Below are 10,957 nucleotides of genomic sequence, written 5' to 3' on the forward strand. Positions count from 1 at the left end.
CTGGAGCCTGCTTCGGATTCTGTGTCTCCCTCTCTCTCTGCTCCTCCCCTGCTCATGCTCTTTCTTTCTTTCTCTGTCTCAAAAAGAAATAAACATTAAAAAAAATTTTTAGAAAAGAAAATCATTAGGAAGAGAAGATACATTTACAGTACTGGTCTGTGTTTGTTGAAAAAAGTCTGTGTATGAGAGGACCCACACAGTTTAAATCTTTGCTGTTAAAGGGTCAACTCTACACTTTTTAAACACAGAAATCACATGATTTTTCAAAAGATCTGTTTGTTTTTTAAGTTTATTTTATTTATTTCGAGGGAGAGAGAGCACAAGAGAGACAGAAGAGAGGGAAAGAGAGAGAATCCCAAGCAGGCTCCACACTGCCCGCATGGAGTCCAATGTGGGGCTTGAACCCACAAACTGTGAGACCGAAATCAAGAGTCAGAGGCTCAACCGCCTGAGCTACCTGGGTGCCCCTTCTTTGTTGGTTTTACCGTAACTAGAGGTCTTTTCATTAAGTCAGTCAATGACCTGAAACCATCAAGTCGCTTGGGCTTAAGGGCTGGTTTGGATTAGGGCAATTTCTCAACCTCAACAGCATTGACATCTGGGGCATCGTGGACACTGTCCTGTGCATCGTAGAAGGTTCAGCAGGATCCCTGCCCTCTGCAGGCTGTGACAACCAAAAGTGTCTCCAGATGTTGCCAAATACCCCTTGTGGTGGCAAAACCAGCTTGAGGACAGGCCTGGGAATTCTACGGAAAGCGTCTTGGAACAAACTAGAAAACACATGGCCCCCGATGTGGCACGTATGCCTCCTGCCTCTGTCTCCCCCACGGGGCTAAGCGGGATCATGGCCACAGGATAAAACAACACATTATGGGAAGCAGTCCGACCCGCAAGGAGTCATCGGCACGAAAGTGAGGACCAGACGTCACGTCACGGGCAGCACCACCCGGAAGCCACATGTCGCTTCTTGCAAACTTTGCTGAGACGCCGAAGCATCTCATTGAACTGACTCAAGTCCGGAAGATTGCTCAAACTCTCGTTCCCACCAGCTCCTTTCAACGTTCCCCCTGTTTAAGATCTCTCCCTTTACTGTCACCGAGAGAAAGTCCCACTTAATTCATACCAGATGCTCAGTGAGTCGTCATGAATCAATGCAACATCATCCAAAAACCAGCAAAATGAGTCATAAGGACAAACAGGACTCTCTCTCTCTCTCTCTCTCTCTCTGCAAAACAGTGACTAAATTAGTGTTTTTCCCCTTTGGAAAAAAAAAAAAATTAGGAGGTTAAGAACTGGCTCAGGGCCCTGCTTGCGTAACCCGCGTGTCAGTGGGTGTGAAATGGTTAAACACACGTCCCCGGGGAGACCTCGTGTGAGGCCTGCAACTGCTCCAGGCAGGCGCTGGCTACAGGAGATGAGAGATTTCTAGAGCGATTCTACGCCGGGGCGATGGGGGGGTGGGGGGTGTCCGGCGACCCCCCGAGACCGTTTTGCAGCATTCTGTTTCCATCCGAGATTCAGAGCATAGGAATCTCCATCCGGGAGGACGGGGCTCTTGGCCACCGTGAAAGGCCTTCCAGGATGTGAGCGCGCCCCTCCTCCCGACAAGCTCCTGAGAACCGAGCCCCGTTTTCTCCGCCTGCCTCTACCTCCCCGGCTTCTAGGGACGGCACTCTGATGGCCTATGCGGGTCAGAACCGCGGGCGGGGGAGGCACTGGGCCCCCCCGGGCGCTTTCTCCAGGGCCTCTGAGCCTTGAATGGAAGGAGGAGGAGGAGAAAGACACGTCCTTGCAATGGCTGGATGAGACTGTCCATGGTTTCTGCTTCTGGGTCCCCACGGCCTCCCCGGTGTCTGTCCTTTTCAGAGTCACTTCTTCAACTTTCCCTGTCATTCTGTGAGGGCCACGTCCTTCTGGTGAGCCCCCTTTGCGGTCACGGCCGGCGTCTGTTGCTTTCCCCCCACAGCACCAAGGCAGGCCCTTCTGTGAAGGCCCCCGAGCCGGTGCTCCGTGACGTTTACGAGGTGCGGAGACAGGTGTCCCCTCGATGAGGCAACGCAGGAGGAACGGAGGCGGAGGCTGCCCTGCGGTTACTGGCTCAGCCCTAAAGGAGGACCCGCGCACGGATGGGGGCCAGTGAGGGACACCTCCGGCCACAAGAGAGAACGAGCCTATTGGCAGGGAGGAGCCCGGGCCGCTCCAGGTCTTGCCAGCGCTGTGCTGGGGGCCTGGGCACATGGGCGCCGCCGTCGAGCCCCTTGAAAGGCTCCTGCCCTGGGTGGAATCTGTCCTGCTTCCCCCTTGGGCCCTCCGTTCCCTCACCAGTCATCTGTCGTCTTCTCTTCCGTGTTGTTTGGCAGCCTTACTCCGCGTCCCCTCGCTCCCCCAGTCCTAAGGCGACCGTTTCAATCGTCCATTCGTTGCGGTCCCCGTGGCCTTCCCGTCGCCCTCGCTGCCAGCAGGAGACGAGTTTCTTATTCCACAGAAAGAGTTTCGACCATCATACGGGGACTCCTTCAACTTCCCAACACAACACCTGCACCCCCTTCCCCTCGTGCTGCCCGGCCTGTGCGTCGTAGGATGGGTCTCGGCGTCCCTGGCCTCTGTCCGCTAGATGACCTCCCCCTACCACGAGTTATGACAATCAAAATGTCTCCAGGGACGCCTGGGTGGCTCAGTCCGTTAAGCGTCCGACTTCGGCTCAGGTCATGATCTCGCGGTTCATGGGTTCGAGCCCCGCGTCGGGCTCTGTGCTGAGCTCCCAGCCCGGAGCCCGCTTCCGATTCTGTGTCTCCCTCTCTCTCTGCCCCTCCCCCACTCGCGCGCTCGCACGCCCGTGCGCGCGCGCTCTCTCTCTCTCTCTCAAAAATAAATATTTTCAAAACTTTAAACAAATGTCTCCAGACATTGCCAGATACCCCCTGGTGTATAAAGTCACCGCAGGGGAGGCCCTTCGCTCTGGACCAATCACCGGTCACTCTGTCTCACGCTTGTGGCCCACGTCTGATCCACAGGAAGCACACACACTTGACCAACCTTCACCTACGTCTCGAATAGAGCCCTTCGTGAGGGCCCAGCTACTGACGGACAGCCACGGCCACGGCCACGGCCTCCCCTGTGGCCTTCCAGGTGGGCCTCGGGCACCCCTGTGTCTCCCCGGCTCCAGGGTCCACCCTTCAAGGCCCGTAGGTGACCCCCCCCCCCCACCGATCTGAGAAAAGAAAAAGCACACCCCCTTCTCCCACAGGGGCGGCTTGGGTGGGCTCTTCCGTGCAGGCCTCTCCTGCAGGTTTCCTGGTTCCTCCGCCTGGGCCTATATAATCTGGAGGTGGGCGGGCGGTACGTGACTCAGAACTAGTGCTCTGACATTTCCCGTCCCCGCCCTGCTCAGGAGCGCCGGCCTCCCACGTGGAGGTGGGGGAGCGGCCGCCCCACTTGTCAGGGGCCTCAGCCAGCGTGAGGCAGAAGGAGCTACCAGCACCCGTGGGCCCATTAGAGGTGCCTTGGCCGCTCTGCTCTGGGCTCTTTCTCCCTCCTGTTTATTCAGCCCCCTCCTCCTAACCGGAACCTTTAAGCGTGTTCAAATCTCTCCCCAAATTCAAACAAACAAACAAACAAACAAAATCAAAAACCGAAAAACCTGCTTTGACCCCGAGGCTCCTTTGCAGCTACCACCCCGATTCTCTCCTCCCCTTCAAAGCCAAACCTGTGGAAAAGCTGTCTAATCCACTGTCTCCCTGTCCTCACCTCCCCCTCACTTCCGCCCTCAGCAGGCCCCCCAAACAGGTCCCGCCAGAACGGCTCTGATCCCTGCAGGGCTGAGCCGAGGCCCCGAAGGCAGTAGGCCGGCCTGACCGCAGCCAGGACTCTGGCAGTTGGGCTCAGCAGCTGGCCATGGTGACAGATGGCCTTCCCGAGGGTTGTGAACAGAACCGCAGACGATAGACTGGAACTTCTGAGCAGTTCCAGAAAGAATATCTGGCCTGGAGTCCTGGGAATGTGCCAACACCTCCTTGCCCTCATTGATTCATTCCTTTGTTCTCCCTCCCCCGGGTCTACTGTCTACGGACACTTGGGTCTACTGTTACGTCACTTGTAACAGAGTGCCGCCCCCAGGCTCTCTCCCGAGGTCCAGGAGGTGCTGGGCTCCATTGGCCCCGTGATGGTCTCCACGTGGGTGCCCTGCCGGCATCTCAGACACCTCGGATTGCAATTTAAAAATGTGTCCTTGGGGCGCCTGGGTGGCTTAGTCCGTTAAACATCCGACTTGGGCTCAGGTCATGATCTCACAGTCGGTGGGTTCGAGCCCCACATTGGGCTCTGTGCTGACAGCTCAGAGCCTGGAGCCTGCTTTGGATTCTGTGTCTCCCTCTCTCTGCCCCTCTCCTGCTCATGCTCTGTCTCTATCAAAAAAAATAAACGTTTTAAAAAATAAATAAAAAGAAATAAAATAAAATGGAAGTTTCTTGGGGGGCTTGGGGGGCTCAGTCAGTTAAGCGTCTGACTTCGGCTCAGGTCATGATTTCACGGTCCGTGAGTTCGAGCCCTGCGTCGGGCTCTGTGCTGACAGCTCAGAGCCTGGAGCCTGTTTCAGATTCTGTGTCTCCCTCTCTCTCTGTCCCTCTCCTGCTCCTTCTCTCTCTCTCTCTCTCTCTCTCTCTCTCTCTCTCTCTGTCTCAAAAATAAATAAACATTAAAAAAATAAAAATGTGTCTCATTTTTGTTGAATTTAAGACATATAGAAAATAACCTAAGTTTGTCTTTTTTCCCCAACCTGAATTAGAAAGGGATCGGCTCACACAGAGGATATTGGACAGAGCACGAGCATTCGGCCAGGACCTAGAGACACCTAGCACAGGTGATGAGTTGTGAATAGCCTTTCTTTACGCCAATAAGGAAACTGAAATCAGACAAAGAGCTTTGATTAGCTGATTAATCAAGTTGGAGCTAGCTCCCAGCAAAGCTAAATTTAACTATGCCCTGTTCTGTATCCCAAACTGCAGACTTCCTGTGTTGTGATTTCTTCCAACTCAGTGTAATTGGAATGTTCCGTCTGGGTGATGGGTAGAGGAGGGGATCATTACACTGTTCTTCTGTGTGTTTGAAATTTTTCCTAAGAATCTAAAAAAAGAAGTAACATCTCTCTGTGTGTGTTTTACAAAAGTAACGAGTCTGTCTTAATTGGTTGCTTGGTGATTATCTGCGGTGTAATCCTTAACCTCCTGGTTTGAGAGAATCGCCTGGACCCATGAACATGCTTTCGCAGGACGTCATGTGATGCGAATCATGTCACTGTGCACCAGAGTTGCAAACGACATCATCAATGAATTATTTTTCTTTGTGTGCCTTTTCCGCGTTCTTCCAACCATCTGTGTCTATAAATGCACATGCATGTGTGTGTGCAGGAGCTTGTGCATGTGCGCGCACGCGCGCGTGTGTGTGTGTGTGTGTACTTTGAGAGTTTCTGAGCAGGGAGGAAGTAGTTCAATCTGCTTGTCTCCGAGCAGCTGTTGGCTTTTAGAATAAAGAAGGGTCTCTGCCTCGTTTCTGATTCAGATGCCGCATGAGACTTGCTCTCATCCACCGTGTCTAAATTTAAACGCCTGTCTTCTCCCTCCCAGAAAACTCAGCCCCCTTCCCTGTAACACCATAGAAAAAAACTTGGCTTCCCGTGGTGTTTAGGTGAGAACCACAAGAGGAGTTTAAGTGTTGGGGGCAATAAAGGTCCAGAAGGGTACGCAGACTGGAGAAGAAACCTCAGAAAACGCAGGTCGGAAAGGCAGCGCCCCGGACCCAGCAGCTAAGGGCATCGCTGGGGGGCATCTAAGGGCTCAGCCCTCCGCTGGTCCAACCATCGCTGTTATTCCCTCCCAGTTTTCTCCCCCTCCCGTTGTCTTCCATTCAGCAGAAAAAGACAATCTCTCTTGACAAAAACTTGAGCCGCTCCCCATTACCAGTTTGTACCTTTCATCTACTTTGTTTAAAGTTTCCTTCTGATACACAGTGGTCGCCCCTTATCCGCGATCAGATACATTCCAAGACCCCCCCCCAGGGGGTGCTGACAGCACAGATCGTACCAAACCCTACAGATCCGATGTTTTGTTTTCTATACGTCCATAACTCTGGTAAAGTTTAATGTATAAATTAGGCACAGTAAGAGATTCACAGCAAAAGCTAATGATAAAAATAGAACAATTATGGGGCTCTTGGGTGGTTCAGTCGGTTAAGCATCCGACCTGGGCTCAGGTCATGGTCTCACGGTTGGTGGGTTCGAGCCCCGCGTCGGGCTCTGTGCTGACATCTCAGAGCCTGGAGCCTGCTTCCGATTCTGTGTCTCCATCTCTCTCTGCCCCTCCCCCGTGCCTACTCTGTGTGTGTGTGTGTGTGTGTGTGTGTGTGTCTCTGTCTCTCTCAAAAATAAATAAACATTAACAAATTTAAAAAATAGAACAATTATAACCATACACTGTGATAAAAGTTAGGTGAATGTGGTCTCTCTCTGTCTGAATATCTCGTGCCGTCCTCCCGCTTCTGCCTGTGATGGCGTGAGATGATAAAACGCTTACGTGAGGAGATGAAGGGGGGTGAACGACATTGACATTGTGACATAGCGTGAGGCTGCTTCTGACCTTCTGATGGGGATCATCCGCTTGCGGACCATGGTTGACCACGAGTAGCTGAAACCGTGGAAAGGAAAACTGCAGAAAAGGTTGGGGGGGGGGGGACAATTGTAACTTCAAACACGGAACATCTGTAAGAAGACTGTAAGGAACCACCACAGAGCCTTTAGCCGGGCCTCACTTTTTTTTTTAACTGAAGTACAGTTGACACAATGTTACATTAGTCTCCAGTGTGACAACATAGTGATTCAGCATCTCCTTGCCTTATGCTGTGCTCACCCCAAGTGTAGTTACCACCCGTCACCACACAGTGCTATTACAGCACGATTGACTTTCCTCCCTTTTATGCCCGTGACTTACTCATCCCGTAACTGGAAGGCTGGACCACCTTCTCTCCTTTACCCATTTTGATCATCCCCCAAGCCCCTTCCCTCTGGCAGTCATCCTTCTGTTCTCTGTGTTTACGAGTCTGTTGTTGCCTTTTGTTTGTTTGTTTTGTTTTTTAGATTCCATATAGAAGTGAAATCATACGGCATTTCTTTTTCTGACTTATTTCAATTGGCATTGTACCCTCTAGGTTCAACTACGTTATCACAAATGGCACAATCTCGTTCTTTTTTAAAAAATGGCTGAGTGATATTCCTGTGTGTGGCGGGGGGGGGGGGCACCACATCTTCTGGGTTCATTCACCTGTCGGTGGACACTTGGGTTGATTCTCTATCTTGGCTCTTGTAAATAATGCTGCAATAAACCAGGGGTGCGTGTATCTTTTTGAATTAGTGTTTTCGCTTTCCTTGGGTATATACCCATTAGTGCAATTGCTGAATCATACAGTAATTCTATGTTTAACTTTTTGGGGAGCCCCCATACTGTTTTCCGCAGTGGCTGCAACAGTGCGCGTTCCCACCCACCGTGCACGAGGGTTGGTTCCTTTTTCTCCACATCCTCACCAACACCTGTTGTTTCTTGTGTTGTTGATTTTAGCCGTTCTGACGGGAGTGAAATGATATCTCATTGTAGTTTTTGTCTGCATTTCCCTGATGATGAGTCATTTTGAGCATGTTTTCATGTGCCTTTTGGGCACGTGTGTGTCTTCTTTGGAAAAGAAAACCCGTCTATCCAGGTCCTCTGCCCATTTGTAATCAGATTATTTGTGGGGCTTTTTAGTGTTGAGTTGTAGCAGTTCTTTATATATTTTGAATAGTAACCCCTTATCAGATGGATTGTTTGCAAATACCTTCTCCCATTCAGTCCCTGGCCTTTTCATTTGGTCGAGGATTTCCTTCACTGTGCAAATGCTTTTTATGTTGGTGTAGTTCTGATCGTTTTTTTTTTTGTTTTTTTTTTTTTCTCTTTTGTTTTTCTTGCCTGGGGAGACATATCTAGAGACAGGGTGCGATGGCCGATGTCAAAGAAATTACTGCCTGTGTTTTCTTCTAGGAGTTTAATGGTTCTATGTAGCACATTAGGTCTTTAATACATTTTGAGTTTATTTTTGTGTGTGATGTAAGAAAGTGGTCCGATTTCATTCTTTTGCACGGAGCTGTTCAGTTTTCCCAGCACCGTTTATTGAGACTGTCTTTTCCCCCTTGTATATTCTTGCCTCTGTTGTTGTAGATTCATTGACCATGTAGTTGTGAGTTTATTTCTGGGCTCTCTATTCTCTTCCATTGATCTATGTGTCTAAATCTACCCTGACCTCACTTTTCTTTTCTGTCTCTCTCTCTCTCTCTCTCTCTCTCTGTCTCTTTTTCTAAATCTTTACAGGGTTTATCAATTTTATTCATCTTTTCCAAGAACCAACTTTTGGTTTTCTCTATTTTTTGTTGGTTTTCTATTTCACTGATTTCTACTCTTGTTTTTATTATCTCCTTTCTCCTTGTTACTTTGGGCTTAATTTGTTCTTTCTCTAGCTACTTAAGGTGGAAAGTTAGATCATTGACTCAAAACTTTTCTTCTTCTGTACTAAAGCATAAATAAAACCATAAATATTCCTCTAAACATAGCTTTACCTGCAAGTATGTTGTATTTTCCTTCTCTTTTAGCTTAAAATATTTAAAATTTTTCCTTGTGGATTTTTCTTTGATTTGTGAATTTTTTAGTAGCACGTTGCTTAGTTTCCAAATACCGGAAGCTCTTCTAGATTTCTTTTTGTTATTATTTCTGTTCAAAAGAAAACCACAGGCCCAAAATAGTATCGCTTAGGTTAAGGTCCTAAGGCAGTAAATTGAGACTTAAGCCCTAACCCATCTGCAATTTCTGCCCCCCAGAAATGTAACCTTTAACAAGTCAGCATGGAGAGTTCCTGATCAGCACTGGGAAACTCACCGACAGATTCCTTCCCTTCGCCTTAGGAGGGTAACCTTGCCTGAAAGAGTGGATTCTTTGCTACTAATTTCCTTTTTTCCACTCCCGCTCTACCTTTAAAAACCCTCCCTTTTCTGTACCCCTGTGGAGCTCCCCTCTACTTGCTAGAAGGAATGCTGCCCGAAGCATGAATCATATAATGAAGCCCATTAGATCTTCAAATTTACTTGGTTAATTTTTGTCTAACCTTTATAATATAATTCCATTGTTATCAGAGAACATGCTCTTTAAGATGTCAATCTTTTAATACTATTTATTTATTTATTTATTTAATGCTCTAACGTATGGTTTATCTTGGGGAAGGCTCCATGTGTCCTTAAACAAAACCAGCATATTCTGCAGTCATTGGGCAGAGTGTTGTGGACACAGACGTGGACAGAGATGATGAGTGAGCACATTATAGCCAGTGAGTGGCCAATAGTTCTGGAGACGCTGAGTTTAAAAGAAACAAACAAACAAAAAACTTGTTTGGCATATATCTTTGTTTTGGGAGTTGCAAATCTTCAACTGAATAGGAAATTGAAACAGAAAGCCAGGATCACTCCATAGCAGTCAGGAAGAACAGAGTCCCGACAGCCCCTGGGACCGCTCCTCATAAAGCTCAGAGGACAGCAGTGGGCCTTTCCCTGGCAGCTCCTGTTTGGATCAGGGACAAAGCCAGAGGCCTTATTACTCTGCCCCTCTATACTCCCCTCCCTCCCTACACCGCAGCAGATTTCTTTCTGCAGTAATGGATTCAAAGCCAAAGACTTTCTGCAATGTTTCAGGACAGTTTTTTCTGGTGGACTTTGATGTGCATCCCTACGTAAGGCCATATACACGGCAGCATGGTTTATAGAGATGTTGGTTTCTCAGGTTGGGTTCCCAAAAGCAAATACTGAGACGGAAGTCATGCGCACAGGGTATTAAGGAAGTGCTCCGGGGAGGAACAAGGGAAGGACTGGGGGAAAGACATAGGACAGGTAAGAAGCCATCGAGAGTATGATGTTGGCCAAGCACCAATAGATAGAGACGGGAGTTCTGAAGAGTAAAGTATGCCTTGGAGTTTGTCCCTCCTCATGCCCCTGTGCCGGTCAGTAGCCCCAGACGCAACTTGGAGTAGGTGTGCTTAAACTCCCAGGCAGTCCTGGCAATCTTTGTGTGCTGGTGTGCAAAGCAGCCCGAGGGAGAGCCTCTAACTGTCACAGATAGAAACCACTGGAAATGAAGGGCACAGAAGCCGGGGGGTCACAGAACAGAAATGGTGAAAGGGATTGTGCTGTTGTGATTTATAGTAAGAAATACACATACTTGGTCTTTGTCCCTGTTCCTGGCACAGAGCTCCTAAAATCCTGGGGATTTTCTAAGTGATGAGAGTGATAAAGGCGTCTTTTAAAGCTATGTGAATGAAGCGACTTGGAAAGCCCCTGGGTCTTCCTAAGGGTGGGCTGTGGCCAGGGGAACCAACTTTGTGATGAGAGGGTTCGGTCCCACCCCTCTCCGCCGACCTCCATGCAAGGGCTGGAGGTTGAATCAGCTGCCAATGGCTAATAATTTTATCCATCATGCCTGTGTAATGAAGCCTTCATATAAACCCAAAAGTATGGGGTTCGGAGAGCTTCCAGGTTGGTGAACATGTGTAGATTTGGGGAGAGTGGTGCTCAGAGAAGCCATGGAAGCTTTGCACCTTTCCCCACACCATGCCCTGTGCAGCTTGTAATGCCCCCGATTTCGAATCCGAGAGACCACCAAGGAGCCGATACCGATGCAAATGCACGAGGGTTTATTTGCAAGCTTGAGCTTGGGCCCGACTATACCCGACACAGCGGAGCAGGGACTTGGACCCCTAGGTTAAAAGGCGTAGCAGTTTTATAGGGGCCAGTGGCCAATGAGATTGTAACACACACAGAAAGTTGCATAGTCATGTCAGTCCACACGCAGGGGTAATTGAATTACAATTTACCCTACAGTAACTGTTTGAACTAGCCTAT

This window comes from Panthera tigris, chromosome B3 (genome assembly GCF_018350195.1).
Source record: "Panthera tigris isolate Pti1 chromosome B3, P.tigris_Pti1_mat1.1, whole genome shotgun sequence".
NCBI lineage: Eukaryota > Metazoa > Chordata > Mammalia > Carnivora > Felidae > Panthera > Panthera tigris.